Below are 16,504 nucleotides of genomic sequence, written 5' to 3'. Positions count from 1 at the left end.
TGAATTGTAGTCCACATTCAAACATTTAAAGCTCTTCATCCAGGCATTCATTTTAATTTGAAAAGCTGTTTTTCTTCATGTTAGAACTTATTCACTATTTACCTTCAGTAAGTCCCACATCATTTCTTAAGCCACTTGGAACATGCAGCCCAGGCAGAGCTCCATGGGGCTCTCCTTGCTGAAAGGCCTGCCCAACACTGGCAGATGAATGGGGCTGCCCTATGCAACCAAGAGAGACCTGTGTATTAAGGAGTTCTGTATGTGCCTTGGAGCAGTTATGGGGCTCTGGATCAGGGCAAATAATTCATTACATGCCATAAGTGCTTTTAACTGCATAGATATTAGTTGTTATTTTACCCTGCAGACAGTCTGGTGCCTACATGGAAAATATGTGGTTAATGAAGATTTATTTCTACCATGAAATACTAAACAATGAACAATACAAGTTTTATCAGACTTGTCTTTTTTCTTTTTTGGATGTTGCATCCAACCCAGCCAGATGGGCGGGGTATAAATAATAAATTGTTATTGTTATTGTTGAATTACCATTGTGTTCTTTGAATTTATGAATTTGTGGATGAGCTCCTATACACAAATGGCTCCGACTGCTAGTGAAGTCAAGTCAGATACTCTTGCTATATACTTATAAAACCCTTTTATACTGACATTTTATCTACAGTACTTGGTCCAGTTTGTAAACTCTGGCATGTAGCATCTTTCCCAGGTCTCAGAAAGGGAGCATTCCCAGGTTTCCACCCTGATCTTGGGACATATTGCAAGCGTTTTACTATTCATCTATGGAGCCATGCCAAAGATAGCCTTCCTTCTGCTCTGGTAGGGGAGAACCCAAGGGAAGACTCAGTCATCTCACTGCAGAGGCAGGACACACATTATTCAGCCCTGGATCTACCAAGCAACCCACTGATTTAAGTAGAAACTCCCAGGATATGGTCTGCAGGCACATAAGGCCACCACTTTGCTGAAGCTAAGGAAGTCTGGCTCTGACCAATGCCTGGGTGGGAAACTGGCTGGGAACCAAAATGTTTGACTCTGTGGGTTCCATGACGGAAGGAAGGTGGGATATAAATACAAGAAAATAAATAAAATGGCTGTTGTTTAAATATTTGCTGAGCACATAACAGCTTAACAATACAGCCTTTCTGCCCTCAGCTAACAGCCACGGGAAGGGCTGGTGTTGGCCCAAGGAAAGGCTGCAGGTGGTGCTGTTGCTTTTATCAGAGCTCCACCTGTCTAGCCTGCTTCTGTTTACCCCGCAGTCCTTTAAACCTGCTAGGCATCTCTGTGGGACTTGCAATCTCAGCCCTGAAATGGGCGGAGTTTGGGACTTGCTTGCACCCTACCTTGTCTAGAACACAAGCTGGAGCTCATAGGGATTGTGACAGATGCTGGAAGGCAGCTTAGTCAGGCAATTAAGCTTCAGCACCGCGGAGAGCTCCAAGCACCCAGCTAAGTCCAGCAAGGGTTCTCTTCAGCCATGATGATGCCCATCAATGCATGAGTGGGGAGCAATGCCATGCCAACTAGCTCTGCCCCTGGTGTTCATGTATACAGTGCACACACCTGCCTTTAGTAAAAGGGGACATTATGACCGATCAGTATATGGTGCCAGGGATCTCAGGCAACGGCAACAGGTCCTATGTGTCATGTCTCATCAGGATTCCTCCTCAGAGGCTGACCTGGAGGCCCCAACATTGTACTAAGCTCTGCATCAGGATCAGTCTGAGGGCAAGGAGTCAGGCTCCTTAAGTATTCCTCAGTAGCCACCTGTGAGAACTGCTATAATCTCTTTGGGAGTAAGACTCTCCTTTTGTGAAGACCTCAGGCTGAAGACAGTTGATAGGAGCTAGCTGGATTAAGGTACCTGACTGGAAGTGCTGCTGGAACAATGTCTTTGTACCAGGATTGTGCTTTGACAGCATTCTGACTACCTAGCTATTCTGAACCTGGACTGCCCCAGACCTGTCTGTTGCCTGTGACCCACTTGAATATGAACTCATCTCTTGCCTGACTCCTTGTATTAGAAAATTCTGAAGACTCAGACCCTGTCCCTTGATTGTGTACCTTGATACTGTTTTTGCTTTTGCCCTGGCAAGGACCGAATCACTCAGGGACCTAATTTGAGCGGGACACTCTGTGCTTTACTCCTTGTATCACTCTGGCAACTTGAAATCAGAAGGAGCTGTTAACTTTAACTGGGTGGCACTATGCCACCACCACAATTGCAGCAAACTGAAGGGTGTCTTTCAGCTTCCAGCCTGGCAGGTATTGGGTCACCAAAGGAGCCAAGTGAGTTTTATCTCCTCTTATATAAAACTCTGCCTTGGCTCCTCTTTCTGAGCAATTCATCATTCTGTCCAAGCTGAGCTGCTCACAGACTGCCTGGAGCCCTGTGTGAACCTCTCCTGAGCCATTGTCTTGGATACTCACCTTCCTCTGGGCTGCCAGCCCTGACAATCATGCATTGTTGTGCATCTGTAACCCCTTTGTCAAAAAGGATTATCTTGGTGGAGGAAAATGCATTTGATTTGAATCTTAGTTCAGGAGGAGGGATAAAATGTCTCTCCTGCTGAGGAGCATTCATTGCTGAGTCCTCTTTCCACACTTTCCTGCACGTATAAATAGGTGGAATTGGGCTGGGCCAGAGGAGTCAACCTTTGGAACAAGCTTGTCCTTGTGGCCCTTAGCCTGGGGCAACAGAGAGACCTGACTCCTTAGGCGGACAACTGGAAGGAATCTGGATGGAAAGAGATGGAGCAAGATCAAAACCGCGGGTGTCTTGAAGGAAAAGCAATCCTGAGTTGGGGAATGCATTGAGAGAAGAGATGCTGGTGAAAGCTGGGATGAAGCTGCCAAAAGTGAGAGGTGTGGCTCAGAAGTGGCTCACCAGGGAAGCAGAGTCACGCTGCTAGCTTTTTGGCAGCGATGTTGTTGCCACTTAACAACGAGGGCACAAGGGAGGAGGTGGGGGCTGGGCAGGTGTGCCGCAAGAGCAGTGAGTTGGCCAGTCAGATGCCTGTGGGATGCCAACAAGCAGGACAGGAGCAAAACAGCCCTCTCCCCTCCTATGGCTTCCAGTAACTGGTATTCAGAAGCTGTAATGGTTCTAGGGGTTGCTTGTGCGTAAATCGGTGCCACCCTTGGCTGGGTTACCTGGGTGAACCCTTTCTCTCCGGACAGCCTTGCACTCGTGGCTGTCTCAATCACTGGCAGAATCCGTCAGTGGGCGTTTCTTGAACTTCTTCCAGCAAAGCAGCTCTTTGATGCCTAGTCTCCGCCTACTCTCCCTGCGTGGAAGCCTTCTGCGCAGGGAGGGTGTGGGCAGTGGAGGACCCGTGCTCTCCCCGCTGGTCTCCGGCGAGGAGTCATGGAGCCACCTCGCCAATTCCCCCATCTGCCCCCCCTTCTCCACTGGTGCTACACTGATTTCCTTTCCCAGAAGATGGGCTGCCTCTCTCCCTCCTGGGATGCTCTCCGGCATCCCTCTGGAGCCCTCCCTCCTCCTCTGGCTCCGATGGCAGTTCCCTGACAGAAGCATTACTACCTCCAGCTGTAAAGGCATAGAATAGCCATCATGGCTTGTAGACTTCAATAGCCTTTTCCTCCACCAACTTGTCCAATCCTCTTTTAAAGCTATCCTTTAAACACTGAGATCCAGCGCCGAGGGCCTTCTGGTGGTTCCCTCATTGTGAGAAGTGAGGTTACAGGGAACCAGACAGAGGGTCTTCTCGGTGGTGGCGCCCACCCTGTGGAACACCCTCCCTTCAGATGTTAAGGAAATAAGCAGCTATCCTATCTTTAAAAGAAATCTGAAGGCAGTCCTGTTCAGGGAAGTTTTTAATATTTAATGCCGTACTGTTTTTAACATTTGATTGGGAGCCGCCCAGAGTGGCTGGGGAGACTCAGCCAGATGGGCGGAATATAAATAATAAATTATTATTATTATTATTATTATATTATACAAGTTGGTGGCCATTACTGACTTGTGTGGGAGCAGGTTCCATAATATAACTATGCCCTGAATCATCTGAATCATTGAGACTCATTGGATGCCCCCAATTCTAGTATTACGAGAGAGGAAGGGAAACTTTTCTCCATCCATTTTCTCCATGCCTGGAATAATTTTATGAAACTCTATTGTGTCACCTCTGACTTCCCTTTTCTCTGAGCTACAAAGCCCCAAAAGCTGGGACTTTTCCTCATAGGGGACTCGCTCTACCCCCTCATTCATTTTGCTCACCCTTTTCTGAATGTATTAGCTCCTTTATCTTAGGCTATGTCATTTACTGCATTTCTGTCTCTCCAAGGGGGTGCATTGTAGCATTTTATTCTATCTTAGCACACAGGGCAGACCCAAACAAGTAACAGAGGAGGTGGAATCCATGTGTCACACGGCGCTTGCAGCAAGGAGGATTGTACTTGCTTTATAGCTTTGCTGTAATTACAGTGTTCAGATGCTATAAGTGCACCATCTCTTAACTCATCTCCAAGACAGAAGCCTGTTCAGTCATGCCAGGCAAGTGTACGAGGAGGACTGAGTGTGCAATGAATCTCTGACCTTAGGTAACGCACTTGGCTGGAAGACATGGAGATGGTCATGCTATAAAAATGTGTTGTTTCTGTATGAAGCGTGCGGCTACGGCATGAGGCGTTGGGTGGGTGTGAACAAACTGTACAGCAAAGAAAGTGGGCAATATGGTGAAGCAGTTTGTACTTTGCAAAAGGCAAGTTCAGTCATATGCCTGCAGAAAAGCTCTGTTGCATAGCATCTTTTGGACTGGTCTATAGTCCCTGCTTATTTAACTTATATGCAGAATTCATCATGCGAAAGGCTGGGCTGAATGAATTCTTAGCCGGAATTAAGATTGCCGGAAGAAATATCAACAACCTCAGATATGCAGATGACACAACATTGATGGCAGAAAGTGAGGAGGAATTAAAGAAACTTTTAATGAGGGTGAAAGAGGAGAGCACAAAATATGGTTTGAAGCTAAACATCAAAAAAATGAAGATCATGGCCACTGGTCCCATCACCTCCTGGCAAATAGAAGGGGAAGAAATGGAGGCAGTGAGAGATTTTACTTTCTTGGGCTCCATGATCACTGCAGATGGTGACAGCAGCCTGCTTCTTGGGAGAAAAGCAATGACAAACCTAGACAACATCTTAAAAAGCAGAGACATCACCTTGCCAACAAAGGTCTGTATAATTAAAGCTATGGTTTTCCCAGCAGTGATGCATGGAAGTGAGAGCTGGACAATAAAGAAGGCTGGTCGCCAAATAATTGATGCTTTTGAATTATGGTGCAGGAGGAGACTCTTGAGAGTCCCATGGACTGCAAAAAGATCAAACCTATCCATTCTTAAGGAAATCAGCCCTGAGTACTCACTGGAAGGACAGATCGTGAAGCTGAGGCTCCAATACTTTGGCTACCTCATGAGAAGAGAAGACTCCCTGGAAAAGACCCTGATGTTGGGAAAGATGGAGGGCACAAGGAGAAGGGGACGACAGAGGACGAGATGGTTGGACAGTGTTCTCGAAGCTACAAACTGCGGGAGGCAGTGGAAGACAGGAGTGCCTGGCGTGCTCTGGTCCAGGGGGTCACGAAGAGTCGGACACGACTAAACGACTAAACAACAACAACAAATAGTTTACTGCAGGGGTGAGGAACCTGTGGCCCTCCCGCTGTTGCCGAATTATAGTCAGCCCTAGCAAGCATGGCCAATGACCAAGGATGATGAGAGCTGTAGTTTAGCAACATTTAGAGGGCCAAAGGTTCCCCACACTTGGCTTACTGCATCCAACTTCATGGCAAGCTTCTGAGACGGAATATTAAGATTCACATTTGTTTTCCAGAAGGGCACTGGTGCCCGGAAAAGTTTTAACCTGGTAGGGTTTCTTTTCTTTTTTAAAAATATTTTTTATTGGAATTTTATTTACAACATAACACAAGCCCCCACCCCCCAATACACAAATCTACCCTCATTAAACATGAACATAACATACAGTGAGCATAACATACAACAATACAAACAACCAAATAAAAGACTTTCTTTATCCTGTATCTGGTCTCCTTATTTACTTCTTATAAACTGTTTCCTTGATCTTGCTGTTTTCATCACAGTAAGACTTGTACATGTGCAGAGTGCCATTTCCACTGAGAAAGACACCAGCTAGTCTCTGCACATCTATGAACAGGGGAAGAGCTTCCACGTACGAGGACCCAAGTGTGATTTTCAGACAATATTGATTCCATTAATTAAGCCACACCACAAAACCTAAGTTTTTGAATTCATGTATTGATTTCACCTACATAACCATTGCCAAAAAACCTAAACAAAGACACAAAAACTTTTATGTGAGGAACACTTCTTGCCATTTGCATGCCTTCCCACTGAAATTGCAGAAATCCATCCTTCTCATTTAGTTTTATCTCGGGAGGTGGCGGGAGAGGAGTTCCTCTCCAAAATCTTGTCTTAAGATTGCCTGTCCTAAATTTCTAATGAGTGTGTGATACTCACTGCAGCCTTCCCTTGGGGAACTCATGGCTCAGGTTCTGCTCTTTCCTTCTTTCCCGATGCTGTGTGCATTATGCGCCTCTCTTTTGCCACTAAGATGTGCTAAATGTCTGGAAACACCACGCTGAAGATGATTGGTCCAATCCCTTTGGGAAGAGCTCCGTATTAATTGTGCAGTGGCCTTCATTTTCTATAGCAGGGTCCATTTATTTATGGCTTCCTTTTGTCTCATTAGTTCCAGAGAGAATCTAAGCGATTCCCCCCCGCACTAACACTGTCGCCGAAGGTGCCCTGCCCCCAGCTGTAATAGATTGCACATTTCCATCCTTGTTCTCCCTCACACACGGTGAAGCCAAAGAATGAGCATTCAAGGGGAAACTGAAACCCCAAACGTAGAGATAAGAAGCGCCTGTTTAAAGGCTGGTGGTTACAGTCCGCATGGCTTCAGTTCATTTGAGACTTTCCTGTTGTGGATTTTTCTCACCTTCCGACAAAAAGCAAGGTTTCCATTACAACCGCATGTTTCTGCTCTCAAGACTGGCTCTATTGAAGAACTGAGCTTCTGAATGGCTCATGTGGGCAGCATTTGGAAAAGTCACACACTATGTTCCTCTCATTCAGGGCACACCCCCCCCCCCCCCGCTCTTCGAGCTGTTGCCTGGCGCAAAAGGCTTTCTGGCTCTTGACAATACACTGCAAAAACCCCCCAACATTTTCCAGTTTGCTGTTGGCTCCTGTAGTCTGTAGACAACCTGTTTATTCAGTATTCATCCTCATCTGTCTGGACAAATCTTATGTGGTGGCGAGACTATGTCTGGTCTTTGTTCAGCATTGGCTTTGATTTGTTTACAGGGCAGCTGTATGACAATGAGTGTTCATCCCGATGGGTCATTCATTCATACCACACTTTTGAGAGCATTTTCCTGACACCTTCATAAACACAAAAAGTCTTTTTTTTAAAATTTAAAATGTGTGTTTGTTATAATAGGATGTAGGAAAACCTACATTTTCAGGATGTGCTTCGATCCCTCCCACAAAGTAGCCACAGTCTGGAGGCACCCTGTGTTGCTACCTCATCCATATAGTTTTTCAAATGGTTAAGATCACAAACAAGGGTGCCAGCTTGAATAAAATATTGGGGAGGGGCAGGTACCAACATTTGTCACACTGACTGACATCCATGGATTCAGCAGGGCTTTTTTCAGCTGGAACTCAGTTCCGGCACATCCCAGGGGGGTGCCTTTGCCATTTTAAGAGGGCAGTATCTGTAGTGGGTTCTGGCACCTCTTTTTCTAGAAAAATAGCACTGGATTTCAGCATTCCAAATCTGATCTACTGCCAGACATTTATTTTATTTTTAATTTTGAAAATACGTCTCCCCTTTTCATTCTCAGAACAACAAAGAGAAATCGCATTACAGTTGCATTACAACCATACAACAGACTTGAAAACAGAGCAGAAACAGAGCTGGGAAACATGTAGAGAAGGGCAGCTGAGATGATCAAGGGGTTGGAGCAACTCCATGTATGAGGCAAAGTTACAGTCTTTGGAAACCTTTTTAGTTTAGCAAAAAGTGGAGTAACAGAGGTTACACATAACAGAGGTTTTATAAAATTATGCACAACATGAAGAAGGCAGAAAGAGAAAAGCAGTTCTCCCTCTCATAGTATCAGAACTCAAAGCCAACCGATGAGTGGAAGGGTGGGAGATTCAGAACAGGCAAAAGGAAGTAGTCTTTGAGACGATGCACAGTTAGCCTCTGGAATTAGCTTCCTAAAGACGTCCACCAACTTGGAAGGCTTTGCAAAGGGGGTTAGACAAAATTATGGAGGACGAAGTTATCATGGGCTACTAGTCATGATGGCCACATTCATGCAGCACACACTTAAACTATGGAACTTGCTTTCATAGGAGGCAGTTATGGTCACCCTCTTGCGTGCCTTTAACAGAGGACGAGGCAAATTCATGGAGGATAAAGCTATACATGGCTATTAGCCATTCATGATGGTTGTACTCTGCCTCCACAGTCGAAGGCAGTATCAGTTGCTGGAAACAGTAAGAGGGGAGCATGCTCTGGTGCTCCAGTCCTGCTTGACAGCTTCCCACAGGCATCTAGTTGGCCACTGTGGCAGTTCCCTCACTGCGAGAAGCCAAGTTACAGGGAACCAGGCAGATGACCTTCTTGGTAGTGGCACCCGCTCTGTGGAACGCCCTCCCACCAGATGTCAAAGAAAACAACAACTACCAGATTTTTAGAAGACATCTGAAGGCAGCCCTGTTTAGGGAAGCTTTTAATGTTTAATAGGTTATTGTATTTTAATATTCCATTGGAAGCTGCCCAGAGTGGCTGCAGAAACCCAGCCAGATGGGCGGGGTATAAATAAATTATTATTATTATTATTATTATTATTATTATTATTATTATTAGGATGCTGGACTTAGATGGGCCTTTGGCTCTTCTTATGCTCTTAATCATGCTCTTATGCTCTTGGAAATCAGCCCTTAGTGCTCACTGGAAGGACAGATCGTGAAGCTGAGGCTCCAATACTTTGGCCACCTCATGAGAAGAGAAGACTCCCTGGAAAAGACCCTGATGTTGGGAAAGATGGAGGGCACAAGGAGAAGGGGACGACAGAGGACGAGATGGTTGGACAGTGTTCTCGAAGCTACGAACATGAGTATGACCAAACTGTGGGAGGCTGTGGAAGACAGGAGTGCCTGGCATGCTCTGGTCCATGGGGTCACGAAGAGTCGGACACGACTAAACGACTAAACAACAACATGCTCTTAATGGCCATAGGACTGGTGGGAGTTGTAGTTCAAAATCTCTGGAGGGCACCAGCTTGAGGAAGGCTGGAGCAGGCAGAGCTTGGTATAATGTCAGCACCTTCCAAGGCACCTAAGCAAATCTTTCCACATTTGCTGAGCAAGGAAGCAAGGAACGTTGGTCCTTTAGCCTGGGACCATTGATCTGTCTTGACAGAGCTTGGTGAGAGCAATGACAGCAGCTGAACCTGAACGGAACAAGAGACAGGCAAGCTCAAATGACACCCCGACGTTGGAAAGCATTGATTTCTTTTCTCATTCTCTTCTCTGCTGGAGCCCACTCACTGCTTTTCGTATTGGAAAAGACTGGAAGGACAGATGGCAGGGTAGAGACTATGGGAGCAGCACAGACTCAAATGAGAGGGGAATATTGGACACCTTGGCTGGAGTCAGCTGTGTGTCATTTAGTCTCCAGATTTGCTGGTGCTGCCAGCCAGGAGAGCAGCTCAGCGAGCTCTTTCGTATCGATGAGAGTGCAGGAGCCCTGCCTTGATCAATAGAGCAGCATTATCTCTCTCTACCTTGGCTAAGGGCAAAAGAGACCAGCCGGTGCATCTGTGATCAGAAGGATTTAATTATATATCACATCGATTTTTAATCGGCACCTCAGGAGGCTGCTGGCAAGAGCTGTAGACTGTGGTAAGCCAGTCTTCTGCTCTCTATTCTTGGATCGTCCATCAGGCAAGCACCGAGAGGCAGCGGATTGGAGCCTGCACAGAGGAGCCTATCATGTTGCATCATGGTGCCTTCTTCCTGATTTCACAGGAGCGAGGAACCTTTTTCCGTTGTATTCCATTCTGAGGGCCACATGGCTCTGGTGGGCAGGGACAGAAGTGGAAGAGGGGGGAGCAAGAAATGTTAATTTACTCACACGTCCTTCTCTATCCAGACAAGTAAGAAGCATCATCAGCGTTCAATGAAACACTCAAGGAGCACACAAACCAGAGCAGGTGAGGGGTGTGGCTTGCAGAGAAGGGGTGTGGCCAAAGGACCAGATAGATAGGATTGGAGGACCATATTTGGTCCTCAGGCCTGAGGTCCTCAATCTTTGCACTATGAACCACCAGACAAAAATGTATTGTGAGGAGCCATAAAAAGCAAGGACTCAAACCAACAGGTAAAGGTAAAGGACCCCTGGACGGTTAAGTCCAGTCAAAGGCAACTATGGGGTTGTGGTGCTCATCTCGCTTTCAGGCAGAGGGAGCCGGCGTTTGTCCACAGACAGCTTTCCAGATCATGTTGCAGCATGACTAAACTGCTTCTGGTGCAATGGAACACCGTGACGGAAACCAGAGTGCATGGAAACACCACTTCCCTTCCTGCCACAGCGGTACCTATTTATCTACTTGCACTGGCATGCTTTTGAACTGCTAGGTAGGCAAGAGCTGGGACAGAGCAACGGGAGCTCACCCCATTGTGCGGATTCGAACCGCCAACCTTCTGATTGACAAGCCCAAGAGGCTCAGTGGTTTAGACCACAGCGCCACCCACTTCCCTTTACACTCAAGCCAACAAGGGCTGTCTATCATAGCACAGCCCTCCCTGATCTTTATTTGCAGGACTGTCTCCAGCTCTGAGGGAGCCTTTGGCAAAGAGTTCTTTTGGTGGGACTCTTCCAATATCGCAGCTCCACCACCACACCCCATGGGCTTGCTCAGTTGTGGCAATGGCAGCTCTACAAGATGCACCAGATCGCTGTATGCTCCCTAACATCTCAATTTTCCACAATACCCCAGAGTGCTACTCCAGCACGTGCACTGCCAGAAATTCAAATGATGGGCAGTTCCCAGACCCAGCCAGATGACCAAGAGGAGCCACTAGTGAGCCCTGCCGAAGTCCAGGGATCCTGGCAACTACCCAAGGATTCCACCTGACGACACCAGCCCTGGTTCCCTGTCCAGGTGACATTGCCCCAGCATGCACTCTGGGGTGTGTGTGTGAGAGAGAACTGCTATTTATTTCATAGAATTGTAGAGTTGGAAAGGGACCCTGAGATTTAGCATCACATTTTGTTGCAGAGAAGTCAGTTCTACAGGTGATAGATGCCAAATAGCTCCCATGCGGCTCCTACGCAGCTGTGGCATCACTGCAAGGGGTGTTACAAGTTCCTTCACTCTAAACTGAAAAGTGAAACTCTGGCACTGCTCCCCTTGGAACTTCTTGCCGCTCAGAGAAGTAGGGAGAGTAGTATATGATTCAACTATTTTGCCTCAGGAGGAATCCCTGAATTCACTTCATAGTTCACTTTGGACAGACAACTAGGGTGTTGTCAGCTCCAAGGTGGTTAAGGGAAGCCTTACCTGCTGCTTGCTAAAGTGCTGTACACTATTTCACTCCTTGGCTATGTGCTGAGACAATCCAAAGGAGTTGATTACTTACTTCAAAATGGATAATGAAAATGTCCCATGCACTGAAATGTGGTTCATTTTTGGATGGAAATTATACCTTCCCTAGAGGACACGAAAGGAGCCAAGAAAAATATGTGTTCCACTAGTCACCTCTTTGTTGCAACAGCACATTGTTGGAAAATATACTCTATTAAATTTGGTTGACTTTTAAAAGACTGCCTGATTCAACTAAATTGATGGGCTAATGCTCTGAGAATGACCTGTTCTGAAAGGCTCTGTATTTGTGAGTCTGATGAAGTTGAGGCTGTCTTCCATTGCTTACAAAGTTGCCCTTTATAGGCAGAGATTCCTTGCGTCCTTCAGTCCCTTTCAAATAGACCCCACTTGAACCAGATATGCACAATGTTTGCAGGCAAAGATGTAATCAGCTACCACCCATGTAGCAAAATTTGCTTTGGAGGCCAAAAATATAGGATCCAGGCTCCAAAAAAATTAAGAGGTGGGTGGGATGTGCTTTTGTTATGTTGTGCTTTTAATACCTGTACGGTTCCTTGTAGAGTAGGGATGGGGTTGTATTATTTTATATATATTTGTTTGCTGAATTTATATTCTGGTGGCCTAGGACTTCAAACAATAAAGTTTTCACAATAAAGATTTTCTAGGGGGTTTTTTATCCAATTCAAAGTACTGCATACTGTATGTGCTGTGAACTAAAAGCACCTTTGAGTATAGGACAGAGGAGGCTCCCTTTTCCATGAGGCTGGCTCAGGCATCCTAGGCCACTCAAGGACCTCTCCTCCCATCAGTCATGATGCAGATGGTCTAAAAGCACAAATCGAGGTTTTGAAGAATTTAAAGTATTTCTATTCTGTCTTGTCATCGCCCAAGGCAGCTGGCAATCAGCATAAACTGAGAAGAATAAGCAGCAAGATCAAAACACATATGCACCCATGCTAATGGGAGTCAAATGAATGGTTGGGAGGTTCTAGAGAAAGATGAAAGGAACTAGTGGCACGAGGAAACTTGGAATATCACACTGGTTGAGAAATTAATGTGTAAGTTGAGGAATGCCAAAGGACAAACAAAGCCCTATAGATTTGTATCAGAATGGTATGACTTCATCCCCTATGTCAATAAAAAAAGGCAAGAAGAGAACCACCATCCCAATCTGCTCTCATCTGGAATTCTTCACCGCTTATAAATCTTGGTTTAAGACTTACACAGATGGACATCCTTAGAAGAGCCTGCTGGACCAGGCAAGGGACCCATCTAGGCCAGCATGCTGTTCTCACAGTGGCCAACCAGAAGCCTGGGGAAACGCACAAGCAGAACCTGAGCACAAGAGCCCTCTCTCACCTGTGATTCCCATCAGCTGGTGTTCAGAGGTATACTGGACATGGGGATCAGGGTTAGTAGCCAGCTGGGCACACCTATAAGAAATCAGAGTAGAAGAATCCATGTCCACATTGCTGAAAACCTCCAATAACCTGCATGTTTAATCTACTTGAAAGGATGCATATGCTATGTTAATGCTTGTTCTATGTATGCTACGATAATTATAGAGCAAAGAAAAAACAATTTGAAAACACAGAGAAGCAGAAATGGCCATTAGAAAACAATGGGTGGTATCCAACGAAGTTCTACTCACACTGAAACTAATGTACCCAAGTTAGTAACATTCGTGAATTTCAGAGGGTCTTCTCTGACTGATGTTATATACAACCATTATGAAGAAGGTTGCAGGACTCGGAAATCAGGCATGCCCTAATCCTGCTGAAATAGCATCTGAAAGCCATCAGGAAGTGAGCCCAAGTGCCTCCTGTGGCAAGGTGTTCTAGAGTGGTGTTCTTTAACCATGGGACCCCAACTGCTGTTGGGCTACAATTCCCATCACTCCAACAATTGGCTAAGGTGGCTGGGGACGATGGGAGTTGTAGTCCAACAACATATGAGGACCCAACATTGAAGAATGTTGTTCTTGAGTCTGGTTGGAGTCTCCTGTGCACCCTTGAGGCTTTGGAGGGCAGCTGCCAGCAAGAGCAGAGCAACTGGATCTACATGGAGTTTAAAGGCAATTTCATAGGGCACTACCAACCTATCCAGGACACTGTCCACCTCTTATTGGCCTATCTCAGCATGACACAGGGAGCTGCCTTATAGAGTCAGACCATTGGTCCATCCAGCTCAGCATTGTCTGCTTTGACTGGCAGTGGCTCTCCAGGATTTTAGGCAGCGTTCTCTCCCAACCCTCTGCAGAGAAGCTGGAGGACCTTCCTCATGAAATGCAGATGCTCTACCACTGAACTATGCATCAGTTCTTATGTTCTTACAGCTGCATAGACACACAAGTGACTTCGTAGCAGAACTTAAGCTGGTGGAGTTTTCTCCCTCCCCCTCATTATTCTGACTTTCCCTTAGCGCTCGTTCTTCACATCATGAGCGTCTTGTGACAACAATACATGCCAGGCACTATGTTACGAAAAAAACAAAGGCCTTAAATAAAAGAGAGAAATCCTTTTGTAATGGTGACCAATGGAGATAAAGATTGCAAATCTTCTGTGTTCCTGAAATGGATCAATAGGAACCACATTGTGAGGGCTTACTATATAAAATAAGACATAGGTGAAGTATGAAATTCTATTCCAGCTAAAGAGGCAGGATATGGTCTCTACAAGGAAGTGAAAGAATGTCTTTCAAGTCATTCTGTAATGTGCTGCATGATCTTCAGCCTAGTTTCCTTCAAACTGGTAAAAAGAAATAGATAATTGGATCCACGGAAGGTACTCTTTTCTTCAATTGACATGTCCCCTCACAAGCTGTGCCTCTACCTCAGGCTTCCTCAACCTCGGCCCTCCAGATGTTTTGAGACTACAATTCCCATCATCCCTGACCACTGGCCCTGCTAGCTAGGGATCATGGGAGTTGTAGGCCAAAAACATCTGGAGGGCCGAGGTTGAGGAAGCCTGCTCTACCTCCTCCAGTGTCTCCAACTCCAGGTCCTGCTCTGTGCCTGGTCCCCATTGTGGAACTTGCCCTTTTGACCATTCCAGCTTTTGACTCAGCTGCACCCCTGCATAAGTGATGGGACATGGGTCTGGGCTTACCAAAGAAAGAGTTTGGATCGTTTTCAAAGGTGATGCCCCATCACCATTTCCACTTGCTTCAAACACCCAGGAAAAGTTAGGTAACTACTGTATTGACTAGGAGCCGAAGAACATGCAGGTGGTGCTACTCCTGCCCTCATGGGACCAGGGCCAGCTCCTTCCCTTCATAGGGCAAGTAACAAGAACCAAAGCAATGAACGTCTTGAATTCTTCAGGACTTCATTTCTGCAAACCAAGTTAGTCGATTTAATCGACCCCATATGATACTAATGAGGAGAATATCCTTTTCCAAAACATTCAATACAACGGGAAATATTAAGAACCATTGCTTGGCACCAAAGGATCTTAGTTACAGGAAATCAAAGAATTCCATGTTGCCCTACAGCTTGGGACAGGCTACATCCATTCCTCCAGGGGATGAAAACAACTGAGGAGGCCTTGAAGATGAAAGTGTCTGGCCTGGCCCCTTCAAGACAATAAAGGCTGAGACCAGCGAAGAAGCCAACAGCTAAATTCCCCAGGTTCCTTGATCACTCCTTCACTGTTATTAAGGCTGCTTCCATAACAGAGCCTCAATATCATTAGCAGGTTTTTGCAGGGTGAGGGGGGGATATTTTCTTACATTGGCATAGGTCCGGCCCTATCATTAGGCTGAGCTAGGCAGCTGTGGGGGACAGGGCAGTAGCCCCAAGTCCTCTGAGCTAGCCTGCCCTGTGTATCTTAACAGTGAGCACCTGGGCAGCAAACCGAGCAGGTGCACAAGTCACCTGGCCACAGTCTTCCACACTAGGGTGAGATGTGCTGAATTTCTGTTTAAATTACAGCAATTGTTTCTCAACATCTCTCCCTCTCCTTCTTGCTCCCTGTGCATTAGCATCGGCACACACAAATTTTATGCAAATCTGTATCTTCTTTTCTCCACTTCTCCAGCCTACCCAGATTGAGGTATGTTTCCAATATGTGGCTAGCAGCTGCTCCACAAGGATGCAATTTGGAGCAGGGCCACAGTGTGTGTGTGTGTGGGGGGAATGTTAGCACCCCATTCCCAATCAAATCAGAGCCACTGTCCTCCAAAGGCAACTTTAGTTTATGGTTGCCATCAATTTTGATTTTAATTAATTTTTATATGTTTTTATAATGTTGCACTGTTTTAGTGTTGTTAGCCGCCCTGAGCCCGGCTTCGGCCGGGGAGGGCGGGATATAAATAAAATTTATTATTATTATTATTATTATTATTATTATTATTATTATTATTATTATTATTATTTTTTTAAAGAAGAAAATTACAGAGAGACCCAATCACATGCCTACGTGGCTTTTTCAATGGTTCTCAACCGACATTTCCCAAATGGCAATGTGAAGAATTTCAGTGTGCATCAAACTGTTTTATAGAGCTAGGAAAGAACTGAGAATGTGTTAACATTTTTGACTTTTTCTTGCCTCGCTTTCCCAGCCCCTCTGGAGTCCCACTGGCTTGGACTTACTTCTTGGTAAATAGGATCAGGACTCACAGAAAATGCATTGTGTAATCCCGTGAACCCAAAACAATGTTGCTTTCACCATGTCTCACAAGATCCCGATTCATTTTTTTTTTACCCAAAGACGTGATATTTTAGCAAACACGGACCTTTCACCTGAAAGCCTTCAGCCTAGCTGTGGGTGACCCCCCAATAACAAGGATATATATTTTTC

This window comes from Podarcis erhardii (assembly GCF_964252035.2).
Source record: "Podarcis erhardii genome assembly, chromosome: 12".
Taxonomy (NCBI): Eukaryota; Metazoa; Chordata; class Lepidosauria; order Squamata; family Lacertidae; genus Podarcis; species Podarcis erhardii.
Note: the sequence above shows the minus strand (reverse complement) of the source record.